Consider the following 23,082-nt stretch of genomic DNA (forward strand, 5'->3'; position numbering starts at 1 on the left):
AGTTAGAACTTTTACTGATTGCTCGTCTGTTGCTTGTCATCTTTCTATAGATATGCCATCAATAGCTGTAGAGTTATGACTTGATAATGACCAGAGTGCTAATTTAATTAAATCTTTGATATCTCTAGTCCACATTTCCAACATTTGGGATTAAAATTTGGATATATTTTTGCCAATCTAGAGGGTGCCAAATACCAACAGTAAAACATTTTATATTGATTTTCTTTATATTTTGCCAATCTGGTTAATTTAAAATTTCTATTCCAAATTTTTTCCCAATCCTCTATGCCCAATATTATGCCCAACATTTTTTACCAGGCTATCATAGCTCCTTTTACTACATCTTCAGCTCTATCAAATTCTAGTAAATAATTATAAATTTTAGTTATTAATTTCTCATCCGGTCCCACCAATAGTTTATCCAATTGTTTTGGCCAAATTATAGTTGTTTAAATAAGGAATGGTTTAATGCAAAATCAGAGGTATGCATACAATTTTTACATTGTACTAATAATAATTTAATAGGGTGGGTCAGGGGCTAGGATGTTGAGCTTGTCAATCAAAAGGTTGGCAGTTCAGCGGTTCGAATCCCTGCTGCCGTATAACAGGGTGAGGTCCTGTTACTTGTCCCAGCTTCTGCCAACCTAGCAGTTTCGAAAGCACGTAAAAATGCAAGTAGAAAAAATAGGGACCATCTTTGCTGGGAAGATAACAGCGTTCCGTGCGCCTTTGGCGTTGAGTCATGCCGGCCACATGATCACGGAGACGTCTTCGGACAGCGCTGGCTCTTCGGCTTTGAAACGGAGATGAGCACCGCCCCTAGAGTCGGCAACGACTAGCACGTATGTGCGAGGGGAACCTTTACCTTTTTAATAATAATTTGCTTAACGCAAATTACTTAATTGATTACAATCATTCAATGCTCTAGGTCAGGGGTGTCAAACCCGTGTCATCACGTCGTTGCCATGTGACATATCGGGACGTTCCCCCCTTTGCTAAACCAGGTGTGAACATGGCCAGCGTGTGACACATCTGCCCACAGGCTACAAGATTGACAGCCCTGCTCTAGGGTAAGCTAAGTTTAACTAAGCCACAATGAATAGTTACCACATTACGGTAAACTGAAACTAATATATTATTAGTACACTTAGTGCGAATGCAACCACAAGAAAGGGAAATAAATGTCAAGCGAATAATTAATTATGGTACAATCTATTGGTAGTACTTTGTCCCAAGTAAATACCAAGATTACAGGCTAATTCTGCTAATTTTGCTTCTCATTTTCTTACCCACTACAATTGTGCTCATACAATACACACTGAGCCACAAATTAGCCAAATGTATTTTGCTTATGTTTCATAAACCAATCCCTTGAAAATTCAAAGATTTGGATTAACTAAGTAAACTGTGTTTAGATTAACCATGCCATACAAACACAATATGTCTTTACCTAATGCCTGATAGAAATCTGTACAATGAATTGCAATGTCTACAAAAGTTAAAAGCTTTATAAAGGTATAACACTCTAGCTCACGGGTGTTAAACTTGACATGTCACATTGATGTCATGTGGCGTATCGCAGCGTTTTTTGCCTTCGCAGACCTGGGTTGGGCATGGCCTGTATGTGATGCATCCGGCCTATGGGCACCCAGTTTGACACTCCTGCTCTAGCTGAATCAAAGCAAAGCTATAACTGTATTCTAATCGTCAGAGTAGACAAAGATGTCAACCAAAGGAAAATGCACAAGCAGGAAATCTAGCACTAACCACTAGGAACATTCCACAGGGTCATAGTCAGAGGCATGCTGGAAAAGTAGGTAATAATGACCATTATTATTATTATTATTATTATTATTATTATTATTATTATTATTATTATTATTATTATTATTATTATTAATTAGATTTTTATACCGCCCTTCTCCCAAAGGACTCAGGGCGGTGTACAGCCAGAAATAAAAACAGTAACAAATACAATTTAAAATAAACAGTTAAAAAACTTATTACAAAATTGGGCAAAAATTTAAAACATATTAAAAATTTAAAACCCATTAAAATACATCCAAAAAATTAAAATTTAGAATTTAAAATTTAAGCCAACCCCGCGCGAGTAAATAAATACGTCTTCAGCTCGCGGCGAAAGGTCCGAAGGTCAGGCAATTGGCACAAGCCAGGGGGAAGTTCGTTCCAGAGAGTAGGAGCCCCCACAGAGAAGGCTCTTCCCCTGGGCGCCGCCAGCCGACATTGCTTGGCGGACGGCACCCTCATTTGCACCTCTATAACTGTCTGGTTCGGTTCTGCAACCCAACAAGAAAAACACAGACTTCAGAGGATAATTAGAACTGCAGAAAAAATAATTGCTACCAACCTGCCTTCCATTGAGGACCTGTATACTGCACGAATCAAGAAGAGGGCCGTGAAAATATTTGCAGATCACTCGCATCCTGGACATAAACTGTTTCAACTCCTACCCTCAAAACGACGCTATAGAGCACTGCACACCAGAACAACTAGACACAAGAACAGTTTTTTCCCGAAGGCCATCACTCTGCTAAACAAATAATTCCATCAACACTGTCAGACTATTTACTGAATCTGCACTATTATTAATCGTTTCATAGTTCCCATCACCAATCTCTTTCCACTTACGACTGTATGACTATAACTTGTTGCTGGCAATCCTTATGATTTATATTGATATATTGTCCATCAATTGTGTTTTAAATGTTGTACCTTGATGAACATATCTTTTCTTTTATGTACACTGAGAGCATATGCACCAAGACAAATTCCTTGTCTTCTATTCTATTCTATTCTATTCTATTCTATTCTATTCTATTCTATTCTATTCTATTCTAAGGAGTCCCTCTCTGTGTGAGCGTACGGGTCGGTGGGAGGCATGTGGTAACAGCAGGTGGTCCCGTAAGTACCCAGGCCCTAAGCCATGGAGCGCTTTAAAGGTAGTGACCAGCACCTTAAAGTGCACCTGAAAGACCACAGCCAGCCAGTGAGTCTGCACAGGAGGTTTGTTACACGGGCACCATGTGTGGCTCCCTCTATAACCCGTGCAGCTGCATTCTGGACTAACTGAAGCCTCCGAGTGCACTTCAAGGGGAGCCCCATGTAGAGAGCATTGCAATAATCCAAGCGAGAGGTAACAAGAGCATGAGTGACTGTGCATAAGGCATCCCGGTCGAGGAAGGGGCGCAACTGGCGCACCAGGCGAACCTGGTGAAAAGCTCTCCTGGAGACGGCCGTCAAATGATCTTCAAACGACAGCCGTCCATCCAGGAGAACACCCAAGTTGCGCACCCTTTCCACTGGGGCCAATGACTCGCCCCCAACAGTCAGCTGCAACTGCAGCTGACTGTACCGGGGTGCCGGTATCCACAGCCACTCCGTCTTGGAGGGATTGAGCTTGAGCCTGTTTCTCCCCATCCAGACCCATACGGCTTCCAAGCACCGGGAAAGCACTTCAACAGCTTCATTGGGGTGGCCTGGGGTGGAAAAGTACAGCTGCGTATCATCAGCGTACAGTTGGTATCTCACCCCAAAGCCACTGATGATCTCGCCCAGCGGCTTCATATAGATGTTGAACAGGAGAGGCGAGAGAATTGACCCCTGCGGCACCCCACAAGTGAGGCGCCTCGCGGTCGATCTCTGCCCCCCTGTCAACATCGTCTGCGACCGGTCAGAGAGAACCACCGGTCAGGAGAACCGATAAACGGTGCCTCCCACTCCCAACCTCTCCAACCGGTGCAGCAGGATACCGGTCGATGGTATCAAAAGCCGCTGAGAGATCTAATAGGACCAGGGCAGAGGAACATCCCCTGTCCCGAGCCCTCCAGAGGTCATCCACCAACGCGACCAAAGCTGTCTCCGTGCTATACCCGGACCGGAAGCCGGACTGGAACGGGTCTAGATAGACGGCTTCATCCAGGTACTGGGAAAGCTGCCATGCCACCACACTCTCTACAACCTTCGCAACAAAGCGAAGGTTGGAGACTGGACGGTAATTACCCAAAATAGCTGGGTCCAGGGAAGACTTCTTAAGGAGGGGTCAAGGTGGCGGGAAAGACCCCCTCCAACAAAGAAGCATTTATAATTCCCTGGAGCCAGCCTCGTGTCACCTCCTGAGTGGCCAGCACCAGCCAGGAGGGACACGGGTCCAATAAACACGTGGTGGCGTTCAACCTCCCCAACAGCCTGTCCATTAGCCACTGATTGCCCTATGCATGTTGGTTTTCTCTCTTTTAAAAATTCTTAAGCTTGCGATAGCTATATATTTTGTGGAAGTAAGTCCATGACTGCAAATAAAAGGAAGTAAAGTTAACCTTTTGGACATTTTGGCTTCTCTGTTCTTCAGCAGCTGGACAAGAGTGGAACCATTAGGAAAATTAATTACCTCAAACTTTTGGTTAGGTTCACAGCACACGAATATCAGGTACATTTATAGATAGCAAAGGGTATCAGCTTAATTTAGTTTGCCAGTCTCCCAGGTTTACACTAGTTGTGGATACATGTATCTGTATGCACGTAAAAATAAGTGAAATGGAGAATTAGACCTTCCAAAATTGAACTGTGTGTCTGATGTTTGTTTCTAAATCATGCTGCTGATGGAATTTGCCAAAGAAAACCCCTTGAAATTCACTACTGCTTTCTCCTTCATTAAGTAATTCTTGGAAAGATAATTACTCTAAGAGCTACAGTAGCTGCCCTGTATGTTTCCCCATCAATGTTACTACATTTTGTGTAGGACATATTTTATCAGTAATGCTTACTTCCAAGGTTAGTCAATCTTTGGGATTTTACAAAGAGAAAATAAGGCTTGAATGTGCCAGAAAAATTTGCGCAGAGATGACACAAAATGAGTCTAGACATCAAATTTACATTTTAACTCAGCACATGAAGAACTTCTTTACAATCTCTTTCAGTAACTGCTCCTTACAAAAAAAAATGAAGTTGTTTTTTGCTATAGGTTCTTCAATAAATTACACAGACTAGGAATGGGACACTTGAGAGAGAGAATTGTGGATTACTACAGTCTGAAGCACTTTTAAATGATCACCATGCAAAACAGGATTTACTTTCGCCAAGATTTTTTTTTATAAACTACCATTTGTCAGAACTCCTGAATGAAAATCCAATAAATCCAGCACATCAAATGTATAATGTTCAAATTATGGTTTCCAAAGCTGTTTTGCCAAAATCAGACATTAGTAGTAGTTAGAACTCTTCTAAATTTGTTAGTGCAACTAACAGAAATTGACTCTCAGTAGAGTAAAAATAGAGTCGGCAACGACTAGCACGTATGTGCGAGGGGAACCTTTACCTTTACCTTTTAGAGTAAAAAATTCTCAAATCCCACTCTCAGCTACCTGCAAACCCAATGGCTTGTTTCAAATTATGTCAGAGCAGGGCTAGGGCAGACAACATGGTGCCTTCCATATGGTTTGGATTTTAACTCCCCAAATTTCTTTCAATAGCCCGGATTTACTGAGGCTGGTGGGGTTGCAGCCCAACAGAAGATTTGCTTCTCTTCAATTTAATGTGTTGTATAAATTGAAACCAACTGTAACATATGATCGCCAATGAAGTGCAAATAGATTTGTACTCATGAGAAAACTTTCTGGTTAAAAAGGTTTAAACTGAGGGAGGGGAAAGGGTCCAGGCCATACAAATGCATTCCCTCATTGCAACACATCTCTTTCAAAGATACATCTCATTTCCTTGCAAAGAAGTTTAAATGCTTTTCTTTTTTTCTCATAAACACAATGTCCTTAAAAATGATCCAAATCCCCAGCATGAAATACCAGGAAAACAGTATTTTGGGGGCAAGAACAAGATACATGGACAAGAAAAAATCAAGGGATGCATTATTAGTTTAATGTACCACTTTTCCAAAACCATCACATATCTAAGTAAGCTGTCTGAGCAAACACAGATGTGTCAGCACATGGGGGGGAGGGTGCAATTTCACACATAGTTGCCTGCACATTTTTACAACAGCATCTTAAAGAGGGAAATGAGAACTGCTTCTCATTAACCATTTGTGAATCTTTTATATCTACTTTAAAGGAAGGTTGGGATCTATCTTTGAAATACAGGTTCACCCCTCCTTTTCTGGTTTGAGCTACAAGCCCTTCATTTAATATCTCAACCGTCTGTTAAAAATGCAATATATTGAGTGACAAGCACCATTTTGGTGTATTGGTTAAAGGCACTGGGTTCAAAACCAGAAGACTATGAGTTACAGTCCTGCCTTAGGCATGAAGCCAACTGGATGACTTTGGGACCATCAGTCTTTCTCAAACCTAGAAAGAAGATAGGACAAACCACTTTCAAAAAAATATTTAGGAAACTGCATAGGCTTTTCCAGACTGTTACCAAGTGGGACTTGAACACACAGAAAAGAATAAAAATATGGACAAATAGGGTGCTCAAGTGAGAATAAGTTCTCATTTTTAATTATTTCAGACAGTTTATGGACTAGATCAAATCTTAAAATGACTATCTTAATTGAAAAGACATGAATGGCATATCAAATATGAACCATGTGTACATGCCTTTTTAATCCTATTCCTCCTTACAATATACGCTTTTAGAACTTGATCGGATCTTAACATGCCTCCCTATATGCCTCATGTTGAAAATAATCATCATGTACATTGCCCTTGATACGATGCATATTCATGCTCGAGAATAAATCTCATAAAAACCTACGCCATTTTGATCTGCAATTGTATACACATCATTTTAAATCTAGACTATGAAATAAATGAGTTGTGCTGAATGTATCATGGATGTTTTAATTAACATTTCAAATTATGGAAACCATAGAGAGTCTTTGGACTGAGACGGGATATGTGTGTGGTTTTCTTGCTATCTATCATTTTATGGTGATCCATTTCCAGAACCATGTTTCACCCATAATGTCAGACCTGGAATAAATAAAATAAACAGAACCTATTGGTTATTGAAACTTTATCCAATATTTGTTTGATAGTATATCAAACATTAATTAATTAATATGAAAGCCTGTCTAGATTGCAATCCTAAACATTATTTTGTTCTTTGAGTCAATGCAGTGGTGGGTTGCCCCTGGTTCAGACCGGTTCTATAGAACCAGCAGTAAAACCGATGGGAGGCTCTGCCCACGGACCCTGATGTCATCAGGAAGCTTCTGCGCATGTGCAGAAGTGTGCACACACGAGCGAAGCGAGCGTGCGCACACGGCCCCATTGCGAACCGGTAGTAAAGGTAAGTAGAACCCACCCCCCGAATCAATGGTTTTTCAGAAGTGATTTGCCCCTTCCCTTCTTGAGAGAGGGAGGGAGAGAGGGAAAGAGAGAAAGGCCTAAGATCACCCAGCTGGCTTTGTGTCTCAGGCAGAAGTAGAACTCACAGTTTCCCAGTTTCTAGCCTGATACATATCACTACAGCAAACTGGCTTTCATCATAAATGCACCGTACTTACTAGGAATTACATAAAATCAATTGTTCTTCTTTTCTAGTATCTGAATTTCCATAATGACCAATAAATGTCTTCAGGAAGCTTACAAACAAGACTAATAGCCAGCAATTCTACTGCTGCAGCTGCTCTCCTGGAACTAGTGTTGACAAGCTTGCTGGAAATCCATTGGGGTTCTTTGAACAAAGTCTCATTACTGTGTTTTCTTTTCTCACAGGATTATTTCCATTTAGCCAGCATCCTATTAGTGGCCCTTAAACATGTAAGCCACTGATAATATGAATTTGTATTAGATCATAAATGTAGTACAAGCACAAGGGCAAGAAATTGTTGAAAGTCACTTTAAGGTACCCTACTACAACTCAAAAAAACAGAATACCAGTCTGACAAGGATGAGTAGAAATACTGAGGGATAATAAAAATAGTCCATATTTCTTTAAGAACATCCACTACACCACGCATGTATGCAGTTTGGAAATGTATAAGAAAAGAACAAAAAGTAGGCATTGAACAGGTTCATTAATATGATCTTGTGGCTGGCATGACTAAACACCAAATGCGCATGGAACGCTGTTACCTTCCCACCAAAGGTGGTCCCTATTTTTCTACTTGCCATTTTTTATGTGCTTTTGAACTGCTAGGTTGGCAGAAGCTGGGACAAGTAACAGGAGCTCACCCCGTTACCAGCACTAGGGATTCAAACCACTGAACTGCTGACTTTTCGGTCGACAAGCTCAGCATCTTAGCCGCTGATTGGACGTAGGCTTTTAGCTAGGGCCTAATAAGGATTAACTCTCACGCTCTTTTCCTATCACCTGTCATCCAGATGCTTCCAAAGCCATACCATGTTATCATTCCTAACTTAGCCTATAGGACATTCTGGAAGAGAGAAGAGTCTCTCTTTTTGGCTGTTGGTACTTTCCCCAGTTCTGTGGTGTGACACAGGCAGCCCCGCATATTACGTCTCACAATCTTCTCAATGCTATTGCAACATTGAAGTTGCCGGTACCTGCAGCAACTTCTACCCCTCTACCACAATTCTTCCAAGATTTCCGTCATGCTTTTTCTGAAGGACAAGATTTAGATGCCATGTCTTGTCCTTCAGTTTGTGTGTGAATTCCTGGTGCAGGCAAAGGCTTTTTATTTACTGCAATATGTCAATATACTTGAACATATACTTGCTTGAAAGGAACAATTCCTATACATTTACTATATATTTTTAGCTAGAAAGTGATACAGAATGCACTAAAAAGTCAAGCTCTCTCAGCATCATCCTACAATTTGTTTATTTATATATTTATATCAATCTTTCAGAAGATCAAGACAGCATACTTACCACTCCTACTCTTGTTTTTGCTAACAATATCAATCCTAGGTTAGATTGCAAGTGAATTTCTGTGGCTGTGAATGGACTTGAATGTGAGTTTCCTCATTCAGTTCCAATACCTTAACCACAAAACCACTAATCCCAGTCAAATCCCATCTATTAACGATTAAAACACATTTTCACAATATACTTGAGTATTGAATTGTATAGTCAAATTGTGTGTGTGTGTGTGTGTGTATGTAGGTCTTTGGTTATTTTGGTTTTCTCCCGCGTAAAATTGGAAGTGTCTTGGCGACATTTCCACGAAGTCTCATCCATCATCTTCAGGCTGGTGTTTTCAGCTTTGTGCATTGCTCCTAGAAGCTGAAGCACGAAGCTGAAAACACCAGCCTGAAGATGACGGATGAGATTTCGTCGAAACGTCGCCAAGACACTTCCAATTTTACGCGGGAGAAAACCCGAATAACCAAATATATATATATATATTCTCTTCTGCCAACCTAGCACATAAAAAATGGAAGTAGAAAAATAGGGACCACCTTTGGTGGGAAGGTAACAGTGTTCTGTGTGCCTTTGGCGTTGAGTCATGCCGGTCACATAACCCAGAGACATCTTTGGACAGTGCTGATTCCTAGGTTCCTAGGTATATATATATATATATTTGACTATGCAATTCAATATTCAAGTATATTGCGAAAATGTTCATATATGTATGTATGTGTGTGTGTACATATACATATATACACACCCTATTTGTCTGTCTGTCTGTCTGTCTATCTATCTATCTATCTATCTATCTATCTATCTATCTATCTAATTTGTTTTATATATATTATACACACACATACACATACACACACTGGTAGATATATATAGTTATATATGAGTTATATATGAGTTGTAATATTAGTCTTGATTTATTTTTTTCTGTCATAGATAATTAAAAATTTATTTCCCAAATTGAAGATAAATCACCTCACAATGCCAAATGAATTTAACAAGTCAACACATTCCAAGTGTGATTCATAGCCAGAGTTTCACGAACATTTGCACAATGTTCAGTGCCCACAGTGTGATGAGAATCAGAGACATGGCTATGTTCTCATTTTTTCCAGCCTTCTAAAATCTGTGTACAACAAAAAATACAGCAAGAAATAATAGTAAATGTGATTATAAATTTTATCAGGTGCATGAAACTTGGTGACAACACGACTTTAAAACTAGAACTATATATGGCAAAGAAAAAACAAGAATCAGAAAACAATGGGTCACTTCGTTCTGCTCTTCGCAAACATTTTACATGGACTAATGATGACCCTCCATAGATTCTGGTTCAGGCTATTATATCTTCCATAATACAAGTGGAGCAAAATCAAATTGACTTAAGATATTTTGCAGCTTAAGCAGAGTACTCAATTATGGTTCCACTTACCAAGTGATATGAAAAGCCATTGGCAAAGTATTTGGGTATCTATATTTGGTTGTGATATTCTATATCCACCTAATATCAACTAATAACAGCAACTTACAATTTGCTATGGTTATTTATAGTGATCTTGGGTCATTATACCCAAGATCACTTTCTCGAGGCAATTTACTCATTGCCTAAGGATAGGATAACTTGATTTGGATATTCCGAGGAACCAAACCCAAGATCTTTCTTTAGTAAGTTATTGCCCTCAGAGATGCTAGGACTATTTTGCATTGTTCTGAGCTTCTCTTTTGAGCCCTCTTCAAATGGAGAAGAAGACCAGGAAGATCAGGGAAACAACGTAGGCATTCTGCGTCTGTCTGGGACTAGCATGTTTTAGAACTCCTAACTGGAAACCCATTCTGCATTGTCTGGGGTTATCACCTTTTTCCTCCCTCTGATGCTAGTGAATTGGTCTCAGTGTTGGTGAAACCTGGATTGAATGTATGACAAGCGTGACACATTAAATGCAGCTTTAAAAGAAGAGCAACCATTTATGAAGCCAGAAAGCTAACCCTTTGTATTTTTTTTTAGAAGCATTCATTTATTTTTTATAAAATAGATTCATATCCCTGCTTTCTACTCTCTAGCAAGACTTGATGGGTAAGTTAAGGTTTTGGTTTTTTTTTAAAAAAGAAGAAGCTATAAAGGCATGAAATGAAATTAACACTAAACTAAATAAACGGTGGAAAGAAAAAAAGGAAGGAAGGAAGGAAGAAAAGAAGGAAGAGAGAGAGAGAAAGAAAGGAAGGAAGAAAAGAAGGAAGGAAGAGAGAGAGAAAGAAAGGAAGAAAGAAAAGAAGGAAGGAAGAGAGAGAGAGAAAGGAAGGAAGGAAGGAAAGAAGGAAGAGGGAAGAAAGGAAAGAGAGAGAGAGAAGGAAAGAAAGAAAAGAAAAGGAAAGGAAGGAAGGAAGGAAGGAAGGAAGGAAGGAAGGAAGGAAGAAGGAAAGAAAAAGAGAAATGCCACTTTCTAAATCTGGAGAGTGGAAGCTGAATCCATGATAGCTGATGACACATGGAACATTTTTTGTTCTGAGAACATGACTCAGTCTCCACAAGCCCATTGAAATTAATGAGAAGGCATAAGAAAGTCCTCATGAACATAGATGTGAGATTTTACGATGACAAATGTTCCCTAGTCCTGTCCAGGAGTCCAAGCTGTTAGTCATTATAACCACCATACAAACATAAAGGATTGTCATATTAAAACCAATCATGAGGGCCTGGTACGTCCATTGGCTATGCCCTTGCCTATAATCGATCTGGTGGCCCCTTCATGCATCATCTTTTTCAACAATGAAACATCTGTGCTGGGCAGTCTTCCTGAACCTGGCAATCTTTTTCACCATTCCCAAATAGCACAAACATTATATTTATTGTCTGCGGATAATGGGATTGGTAGCCCATTCACCTGAAGTTGCCAACTTGGAAAAAAAATCCTGTAATAATGTGAATGGTGCCAAATCATTTTCATAGCAGTCATTTTTGTAGAAAGATTACATGATGCGTTCACCAGCCAAAATATATGTTGCAAGACTTTTGACGCAAAAGGCAGTTAGCCTCTAAAAAAAGTCAAGTGTCCATCGGCTCATTGGAACCTTTATAAAGCAACTACAGATACAAATTAACAATAAAGCACACTACAACTTCTGCTTGTTCATTGCAAAATGCTGTCAGGGAAGAAAAGAAAATGTGCTGGTAGTACAAACAATTGGCTAAAGAAAGCTCAGGACCATATTGGTTGGAAACATGCAGAAGAGGCCTTAATCCTGCAGTGGATAAAAAATGGCTAAAATGATGATGATGATGACGATGATGAAATGTACAGAGGTAACACTAATTCTCTTAAAAGCATGTAATTATTTATCTCAAGTTCAGCTGCACCCAAGCATTCAGACATGGTGGAGAACATTGAAACCCACCAATTTAAGAGTCAGAAACTGAGAAAGGAGTTGCTATTTCATGGAAGCTCTTGTCTTTGACTAGTAGCTAGCTGTCATGTCTTCTCCTTGGAATCCTCTGAACCATGGCAGCTGTTGCTTTGTGAGCCATCCTGGATAAGGCATATAAATTGGGCATCCATAATTTTTTTTCAAATTAATTAAACAGATAAATAAATAATTAAGCGATCGTACTAGTATGGGGATAAGGGATATGGAAACACAAAAAGGAAATATTGCGCCTAATGACAAGGTAAGTGGTTCTACAAATTGGGAAAGTTTTGAGGCCTGGACAGTGTGGTTTCACCCACACTTCTTGTATAATGAACTGGTTAGCTTCACTTACTTCAATAGGTGGTACGCCAGTCATTCTGTCTTTGGAGGATTTGCTTATTCTGTTGGCTGGATTTTTGACCCAAAGTCTTGCCTTCATGTCATCTTTGGTCCTAGGTTTCCATCTATTTAGTTTAAAGAAAGAAAGATATGGCCCTTTCATTTCCTTATTCTTCTTCCTTCTCTATTGCTAGCAATCCTTATGATTTATATTGATATATTGACCATCAATTGTGTTGTAAATGTCGTACCTTGATGAACGTATCTTTTCTTTTATGTACACTGAGAGCATATGCACCAAGACAAATTCCTTGTGTGTCCAATCACACTTGGCCAATAAAATTCTATTCTATTCTATTCTATTCTATTCTATTCTATTCTATTCTATTCTATTCTATTCTATTGAAAAATATAGTTTTCCTGCATACTTGGAAGGTTGAGAGTTTATTCGAGGTAACAGCAGATGTTTCTCTCCTAGGGCTAAAGAAAAAATATAAGCTGCAAACTCTGCATAGCATCAGGAAGGGCATCCGGCTAATAAATGCTCAGGTCCATCCAGTTTACCCAGAATTAAGGGATTATAGGGTCGTAAAAAGGGAATTGTTGTTGTTGCTGTTGCTGCTGCTGCTGCTGTTGTTATTATTATTATTAATCACAGTCAGCCAGCTGTTCAGACTAGGTTTGGCATTTTTGTCTACCTATCGAGTCCTTACCAAGGATCTGGGATAGGCAAATCTGGACATTTAACAGTGTTACAGATATCTTCGCAGGGTGGAAGCAGTTCCAAATAAAGCTGCCTTCTGCAATTGACTGATGGCAAATTTGTCAATGCCTATGGTGTTCAAGTGGTGCTCCAGTTGTTTTGGGACTGCACCAAGGCATCTATTACTATTGGTACTACCCTTGCTTGCTGTTGCCATAGTTGTTCTATTTCTATTTTTAGTTCTTTGTATTTAGTGATCTTCTCCAGTTCTTTTTCTTCTAATCTGCTGTCTCCAGGTACTGCCACATCCACTCTCCAGATTTTTTGTCTTTCTTATCGACAACCGTTACATCCAAGGTGTTATCTGGAAGGTGCTTGTCTGTCTGGATTCTGAAGTCCCAGAGCAATTTAACTTTTTCATTTTCTATGACTTTTTCTATTTTATGGTCCCACCAGTTCTTGCTTACAGGCAAATGATATTTCTTGCAGATCTTCCAATGCACCATTGTTGCTACTTTGTCATGCCTCTGTTTGTAGTCAGCCTGGACAATTTTCTTACAGCAGCTTACCAGGTGGTCCACTGTTTCTTCAGCTTCTTTGCACTTGCTGTCTATTGCTGTCTTCTCAATTCTGGCTTTGTATACATTTGTCCTTAAGGCTTGATCTTAAGGCTTGGCATTATTATTATTATTCATGGTACTATAAGTTAAAGTGTGTATTTGTTTATGCATGACTTTGAGTGTACGTTGACTCCTGATGACTACCTGCACGAGTCCCCACAGTTCTCTTGGCAAGATTTCAGAAGTGGTTTCCCCTTACCTGCTTCCTAGGACTGAGAGACTGGCCCAAAGTCACCGAGCTGGGTTCATACCTAATGCAATACTAGAATTCATGGTCTCTCCATTTCCAGCCAATGCCTTAACCATCCCACAAAACTGGCTGTCTTTAATTAAAGTAGCATTTATTAAATTATTTTCATATAGTATAATATATGTTTGGAAGTTGATGAATAATCTGAAACTTCATGATGGGTTTGATGGGCTTAAGAGTTTAGAGACCCCTGGTCTAGTCTGAGATGTTTATTCAGGTTACTTCCCTATCCTGGATTCAGTTATCTTTTGACTGATTATTGTCTTGGTAGACTCTTCTTCCTGTCCCTCAAGGCCATTCTTTCTTTCCTTCTTCCCTCTACATCATTTCTCACTTCAGCGTCAGTCCCCTCTCCCATGTTTCCACAGAAAATTCATCATGGAAATGAAATACCCATGTGCTACTCATTTAATAAACTTAGTCACCTTGGAGCTATATGTAGGAAACTCCGCTGGTGTACCAGCAATAAACAGTTCACACTGAGTCATGAAGATCAGAAATTGGTCCTGATTTCTTCCAATTTTTCCGGCAATCTCCCATGAGAACACAGAAACACCAACTGTGCTATTGCAGTGCCTTGGGTTGAGACATGATTGGAACATTGTTTTCCTAAATCTATACTATACTAAATCTGTCTTGCAATAATGATCAGATCCATCCCTATCTTTCATATTGCCTGGGTGCTATATATCCTTTTACACCTGGAAGTAGTGTAAAGCACTACAGTATCAATTGTATGGTTTTAATTTCACAGTTAAATGTCTTATTTGGGGGTGGGGTGAGCATTATCTCAACGGTTACTCATGATAGCAATGACAAGAGACGATCTGAAGGATTTGTGCATATATTGAAGCATCTGAGAGAAAAAGGGATAGAAGCTGTATGAGTGAGCAGGAAGTAGAAAATGTCAGCTGTTGAATTAATTAGCACAGCCAAGAAGGCAATGGAAGGAGCTGTGCTGTTATGGAATTTATGAAATCCTCTATGTGGAACAGGCAGGAGAAAAAAAAATGACTGATGGGGAAGGAGCAGCCATTTTTTTTTTTTTTGATTATGATTATTATTTTTTCTGGCTTCTGCCATCATGGAGGTAGCTGCCATATCCTTTATGTATAGTTTTGGATCACATTGCCGTTCTCTGTGGGTCATATAGCCACAGCCATGGAGACAATGAGATCTGAGGTACTCTTTATGTTCAGAAAGGTATCCTTGATCAATCACTGGTATTTGAGTAGGAAATAAAAACAATGGATGGTTGAAACTCTGTGCCCACCTTCTCAGAAATAACCAGAGGTGGAATTCTGTGCAAGAAAATAAGCTCAAAGGATGACAGATAGCATTATGATGCAGATTATCCCTCATAGCATGAATAGCTTCCAGCAATACTGTGGAAGAAGAGTCTCAACTAATCCACAAAATTCAAAATATGCTCACCAGTCTGAAAAGAACCTTGGAACCCCCTGTTTTAAACTACCTTTGCATGCAGAGGATTTGGATGTTCAAAAACATTGTGATCTTCTAAAGGAGCTAGAATTATTTGCCATTCTTGTGTCAATAGGGAATACCTAGAAAATCTACTCAGTTCTTAGTTAATGAATTTAAATACCCACTTTATATTGAGTAGGCTAAATTCAAAACTCTTCCGAAGTATAAGCAATCCTTCTTTTAGAATTCTCTGTGAAGATTCAATTGGTTTTTGATTATAACTATTATTTTGTTTTGAAAGATTTGCTGGGTGTTAAACGAAAGTTCTCATCGTTCTATTTATTTTTTAAAACAAGCAAATTGAAAATGAAGCTGCCAAGTGAATTGTAATAAAAAAATGAAAAATGAAAAAAAAAATCTCCCGAGCTTTAAAATATCAGGAAAGCAGCAGAAATATATAATCTGTGGGAATCTATGAGGGTAGTGTTTTTTTATTTCTTCTCTCAGAATAGTCTAGAATAGTGTACTTCATGTGCACATAACACATAACTGAGATATGAAATAGGCAAGATATGCTAAGCTTAGAAGAGAGCACCCTCTGATGCTAACATGAGGAATCACAAGCCTATAAATAGGATAATTTTGATCATCTACTAATTGCAACACAGAGAAAAGTTTAGCCAAATTTATATAATCAATAGATGCCAACAAGGACAATTAAATGAAACTTTTTTTCCAAAGTGACAAAAAATGGGGTTAAATAAACTAGAAAGGACCCTGCAGGATTTCTAATGCAATTTACTTTAAACTCTACATATTACAAAAGTACATTAGAAACTTTGGAATGCTTTCTTTCCTTCTGAACACACTAGCTGTAATTTTAAGCCTCACTCTGTCTGTGGATAGAAAATGTTTGTTATTCAAATTAACTGGCTGTCTTCATTCAAATCAAGCTGAAATAATGCCAGATTTGTTTTTTAAAAAAACCCTGCCAATCAAAGAACCCTTCATCCATCCATCATCTTATTTGAATGTGAATGTAATATTGTTCTAATTGTGTAAGTATGGAATCAATTCAGCTTATCTAATTCAACTGATATTATGCATGAATCCTTGCGTCCAACTGTCTGAAATCCCTAGAAAGCGATGGCATTTGAATGCTAGTCTTTGAAACTTCAGAAAGAGAAGAAAGGAGGGTTAACCTTGTAAATATTCATACGTTATTCACAAAGGTGGGCTTGTCCAAATGCTGAGAAGTGAAGACTTTTGAATCAGAGAGAACAAAACGTTTCAATTCATACCCTTGTCAGAATACTGCTCTTCAACCCATGGAAGAAGAGCTCTTTTGCAGCTCCAGCTGGACAGCAGGACAGCAGGACTTAGGGTCCTAAGGGTCTCCAACCTTGGCAACTTTAAGCCTGGAGGACTTCAACTCCCAGAATGCCCCAGCCAGCTTTGCTGGCTGGGGAATTCTGGGAGTTGAAGTCCTCCAGGCTTAAAGTTGCCAAGGTTGGAGACTCCTGACTTAGAGGACAGGCATGGCAAAAAGTGACACCATACTTCAGGCAGCATAGAAATAAATTGACAAACAAGCAAACATCAAGTCTACGAATCACACAAGGAGAACAATAATGCCATTGAAGATTCATTCATTAGGCAGCCACTTCAAGGCTTTTGATGGATCAATGCCATCGGCTGGTTGGAATTCTCTGGTGACAGAGCAGTCCAACACTTCCAGATGCTCTGCTATCAAAGGACCAGCAGTACAAAAATAGGAAGAAAGAACCGTTCTAAATGGAAAGAAATCCCTTATATTGCTTATAACAGGAAGCATGTTATAACGGAGATGATCTACATATTTCATGGGTTTTGAGTATGGCAGAGAACTTGGAACGTTTGAATCTCCATACGTTTTACCTTAAACAGTCTGCTGTGGACCTTTCCTGTTTTTTAAGAGGTCCCTAAGGGGACGTGCATAAGCGCACCAGCATGCCTACCATCCCTGTCCTACTGTTCCTATTTATACGTACTCATTTTATGTGTTTATGGCTATATTTTGCTCATTTATTTTCTTTTATTTGCACCAAAAATGTTTCCTGTGACTATGTCTATACTGTGACTTATTTCCTTGTACTTGTTGACAAACAAACAAACAAACTTTTGAATCTTAGACTTATTTTTTTACTCCAGTCAGCCCTTCAGGTAAGACTGGAGTTTCAGACACTGTCAATTTCCTGGCCCACAGACTGGATGCGTCACACGCTGGCCATGCCCATACCCGGTTTAGCGAAGGGGTAAAAAGTCCCGATACGTCACGGGGCACCGCCGTGATGACACGAGTTTGACACCCCTGATCTAGAGACTGGATAAGGGACGATTGTTTCTCTTCCAAGGCCATATATTTCTTCAGGATTCAGGGATTCAGCCTTAAGCCAGGCTTGATTTTACCTAATAGCATACTTCTACAATTCTTGGCTTCCCTAGTCTTTTAAATGTGTGAATAGGGTAAGGAATTTTATAGGTAGTCATGAGCGCAATTGAGCCTAAAATTTCAGCTGCTAAGTGAGACAGCTGTTAAGTGAATTTTACTCCATTTTACGACCTTTTTTGCCACAGTTATTAAATGAATCACTGCAGTTGTGAGTAACACAGTTGTTCAGTGACTCTAACTCCCCGGTTGACTTTGCTTGTCAGAAGGTTGCAAAAGGTGATCACATGACCCTAAGACACTGCAACTGTTATAAATATGAGTCAGTTGCCAAGTCTCTGAATTTTGATCACATGACCCTGGGGATGCTGCAATGGTCATGTGCGAAAAACAGTCGTAAGTCACTTTTTCAGTGTCATTGTGACTTTAAACAGTCACTAAATGAACTGTTGTAAGTCGAAAACTACCTGCATTCAATGTTGATGTTCAAATTTATCTCAATCACAGAAGGCAGATTTCAGGGCTGTTGGCTAATCAAACTTATAAAACATTTTTATTTCTAATTTTTTTTGAACTTTCATGTAATTGGAAATTTAGTCAATGTGAATAGGTTCTGTTTGAGGAAACCTTGCCCATTTCTGCTTATCTTTTTACTAAAAATATCAATAATCGCCACATAGTTTAATAAACACTGCTGTATATCACGCAGGTTAGGATTCCACTATGTTTACAATGAAAGAGAATAGTTAATTATAACAGATACAGTATTTACTATGAGGAAATCTGGGTTTCTATCTATATGATACAATTTTATGCCATATTACAGGGAATCTATAGTCTCTTTGGGAGTGAGACAACTTTTATGCCACATTTGGATTATTCTATAAATGGGCAACTACTCAATGGACAGATAAAGGGAAAAAGTAATTGAAAATAGTTACTAGGAATAGCTTAATATTCAAATATCATCAGACACTTCAGACTGAAAAATGTAAACTTATTTAATTTTCTTTTCTTAATGCTCTATTTAGCCACAAAGAATTATTCATCAGATGGACAATACTATAACTGCATGACTACACAAGCATGACTTGGCAAATTCAAATTACACTTAAGAAGTGCCTTGTGTTAAATAACATGAACACAATTAGAAATCATATCCTAGAACATAACACCCTGGTGTATAAAGTCAGGCACACATTTGTAATGATTTCCTCAGCTAAAACATTATTCATGTATTCCTTTCTCCTAAGAATATCCATTGCTCCAAACATTTCTTCAGGAATGTCTCTGCTGAGCCATTATTTTTCTTTAATAGATCGAAACAGCTTAATTGACCCATTAGGGGAAAATACATAGACCTCAATATAATAAAATACCACTATTAAAATCAATTCAAGTGTGGCTATTTTTTTTTAAAATGGCAGTTGATTCTTATAAAGCCTTTGTTCTATTACAGAACATGGAAACAGTTTGTAGGCTCATGGTGTAATCGTGTTTGAAAGCTCACATTGTTTTGTTCGTGATAAAAACAAATTAGAATTTAGATAAAGCTGCACACAAATCAAGAGCCATCAATAGAGGAACCAGAGCAGTAGAAATATCAGAGGAACAGTGTTATGGATGGTGGTGGTAGCTAGAATGTGGGCATGTGCAAGTAGAACCTGGTCTTCAAAAGGTCAGCTTTGATATTGACAATACAGCTGTGTACTAATTTCTACATTTTTAAATAAAAAATGCAATAGAACGTTGATTTTTACTGTGTTCATTGCTATGCTGTTGCTTATCATTACTGTAATGGCAAGGTACCTAAATGAGTAGGTTTTATGCAATGCTTCCCAAGCTGCTGCCCTCAAAATCGACTAGAATTACAATTCCCTGCTAGCATCACGAATAGTCAAGGGAGCTGGGGATTTTGTGGTTGCCATCTCAACAAACAGCATCAGATCGGAGAAGGTTAGGGTTAAGGTATTATGGTACAGTGAGGAGGTCAAACTGTACGATTTATAGTCTTACCAGATGAAGAAACTGATGACAAAAATAGGACTCTGCTGCATCTATTTTTTTTTTATTGTTACACAAGTCCAAAGCTCTTGTCACCATGCAAATACAGCATAAGGGGAATGGTTTTGCTGAAGTTTCCACGAGATCATAAGCTACAACATTTTGAATAACTGTCCCATTACTTCTCGAAGAAAAGAAACTTGAGACAGAAGCTCCCTGCATGTGATGCATAACCACATTGCTTTTTTCCTCTCTAAAGCTGATCAGTAAACCAGGTCTACACGTTTGAACCTGGAATGTAGATAAAGCTTTGAGCTTACTGAGGTCATTTTTTAAGGTGTCCACTGAGTGCCTTTTAAAATGAATTCATTATAACGTTTCATTTTATCCTCAATCACTTCTATTTGGACCTCACTTTTTCAATGTTAACAAAAAGCCTCAAAATTGACTGAGGACAAGTACTGGCTTTGTGATTTAATTTCATATTTTTCTAAAATTCTGAAGGCTTTGGGATTCAAGAACCTAAAAAGGCTCAGGTCTTCTGTGGTTGTCTCAACACTTCTTCAAGACTTTCTGCATAACAGATTAAGTGCTTATGGACCGATATACTCAAAGATTGCAGAACATGTAGTTTGACACTGACCACTTGCTGATGGAAATGTCTAGAACCAAGGGTATATCCTTAATGCAGTATCTATACAGTGACTGCAGATTTGGTGTTACATCAAATGGAACTTCTTAGCGACACATTTCAAAATGTCTAATCCAAAAGCAAAACCACTAAGTATTTTTCTTGCAACCTGTCCTTTGATTAATAACATTAGAAGATATGGGTTTAATTATAATTTACAGTCCAGTGTTATCTTCTGATCCTGCAGAAGAGCCTTTCTCTCTACTGGATGCAAAAACTTTCATTTGAACAAATAATCCTCAAAAACACAGGAAAAAAAGAGTATTCTTTAAAAAAAACTCATGGAGTTTATTGCTTTCAATTTATAAAATTAAGCCTGCTCCAGACAGGTAATACTGGTAGATATGTTTGCAATCTCTATTTTTTAAAGAATCAGAATGTGTGTTTTGGCACACATTGCCTCCTCAATACGCAAGGCCAGGTTCCTTCCTTCTAATACTTCATAATCAAGATGCGATGTGGTGCCCATTAGAACACTGAAGTACTTCTCATTTAAGTCTGCCGAGCCCAGCATACGGTAAAGTTGCCACAAGCTCCTTCATCATATTGCCTGTTGACAAAAGGAATAATTACTAGTCGACACAGGACATATGGTTTGACTTTTTAAAAAATCAATTCCCAAAATACAGAGACACTAACATTGAAAGAAAAATGTAGAGTACCTTTGAATTCACATTCAACATTCTTTCAGCATCTTCCTAGAAAACCACGAACTTCGATGACTATTATTACAATAACTATTCCACACTAAATTCAATAATTATTGTGCATACTTTTCCTAACAAAATTACTTTTGATATCAAAATGCTGATTTCCAGCTAGTAGGCAAAATTGCCTCACCTGGTATTCAGGTATTGCATTCATTCATTATAGGTAGTGCTCGACACACAACGGTTGCTAAACAGTTAGAGACAATTGTTAACTGAGTTTTACCCCATTGTATGACCTTTCGTTCCACATTTGTTAAGTGAATCACTGCACTTGTTAAATAAGTAACACAGTTGTTACATGAATCTGCTTTCCCCGTTAACTTTGCTTGTCAGACGGTCACAAAAGATGATCACATGATCCTGGGACACTGCAACCGTCATAAGCATGACTCAGTTGCATCCAAATTTTGATCATGTGGCTATGGGGATGCTGCAATGGTTGTATGAAAAACGGTCATGTCATTTTTTTCAGTGCCTCTGTAATTTTGAACGGTCACTGAACGAAATGTTGTAAATTAAGGACTCCCAGTATAAGGCATTTACTTTTCGTTATTTTACCTGTAGAATTCATGAGAAAATAAAATAATCTCAACATTGAACAAAATAAATTAATTATGTATTTCATTGGCTTGAAATAAGAAATTCATGGGGAATGTGACTATGAAGTCACATAAGATACTCTTATCTTTCCAGAATGATTATTAGAGATTAATTATTAAAACATTTGACTACAATTGGATGATAAAATGGAGGATTAAATAAATTAATGATAGGTAATTGTTGTTTGCACAAAAATGCAACCCACACACCGACACACTGTATTTGAAATTGAATGGAAGATGCTTTTATGTTTGTATGTTTCTAAAAAATAAAAAACTTTTTTTTTTTAAAAAAAGATACTCTTATCTGCAATTCTGCAGCAATAAAAGCCTATACATGTTACTTTAAAGCAGTGGTAGTCAACCTGGTCCCTACCGCCCACTAGTGGGCGTTCCAGCTTTCATGGTGGGCGGTAGGGGTTTTGTCCGATACTGAAGCACTTTCCTTTTTTTTAATTTAATTGACTTCTAAAAAAAATTTCATAGCATTATTTAAAAACATTTTCATTAGGTTTTCATAAAATTCCCCATGACAATTTAAATTTCTGAAAATATACTATTTGTATCGCTCGCGCATAAGTTTAGTTCACGTTACGTAAGTGAAACTAAATGGCGCTATAGTGCAACTGCAAACAAAAGAGCCTCGTCCCAGAATAGCTCCCACATCTCCCCCCACACCACCCAGCTGTAACAGACAAGCAGAGCTGGTAGCTGGCACCCCCCAAACCCAATCCACGAGAGGCATGCGCAGACAACGATGCACGGCACATTACTGTGAAACCGGTGGGCAATTAGAAAATTTTATTACTAACAGAGATTCATAAGTGGGCAGTAGGTATAAAAAAGTTGACTACCCCTGCTTTAAAGCATGATTTTGGGTTGCACTGAGTGAAGAGGAATTGTCTTGGGCCACATATAAACTATATAATATAGTTAATGTATATAAATAACAAACTTCATTTTTAATATATTTTTATTGTCTTGTGAGGCTGCATTATTAGCTATCCAGGGCTGTGGGTTGGACATACCTGCTTTGAAGTGTGAATTACTAACATTAATTCCAGGCAGTTGCAAAACTGCAGTCTAAACCATTCAAATAGATCCTTATTT

General features: G+C 38.5%; 2 protein-coding genes across 2 annotated transcripts in view; both read right to left on the minus strand.

Annotated features, from left to right (window-relative positions):
- TIAM2 (TIAM Rac1 associated GEF 2) overlaps positions 1-23,082 on the minus strand; it is a 238,716-nt gene that overhangs the window by 169,069 nt on the left and 46,565 nt on the right. The gene's annotated exons all lie outside the window — the stretch shown is intronic.
- The window catches only part of SCAF8 (SR-related CTD associated factor 8), a 94,891-nt gene continuing 90,786 nt past the window's right edge, over positions 18,978-23,082 (minus strand). Inside the window, exon 21 of the mRNA XM_058169014.1 lies at positions 18,978-21,213. The gene's annotated coding sequence lies outside the window, so the exon portion shown is untranslated. The remainder of the gene's footprint in view (positions 21,214-23,082) is intronic.

The sequence above is a fragment of the Ahaetulla prasina genome, chromosome 1 (genome assembly GCF_028640845.1).
Source record: "Ahaetulla prasina isolate Xishuangbanna chromosome 1, ASM2864084v1, whole genome shotgun sequence".
NCBI lineage: Eukaryota > Metazoa > Chordata > Lepidosauria > Squamata > Colubridae > Ahaetulla > Ahaetulla prasina.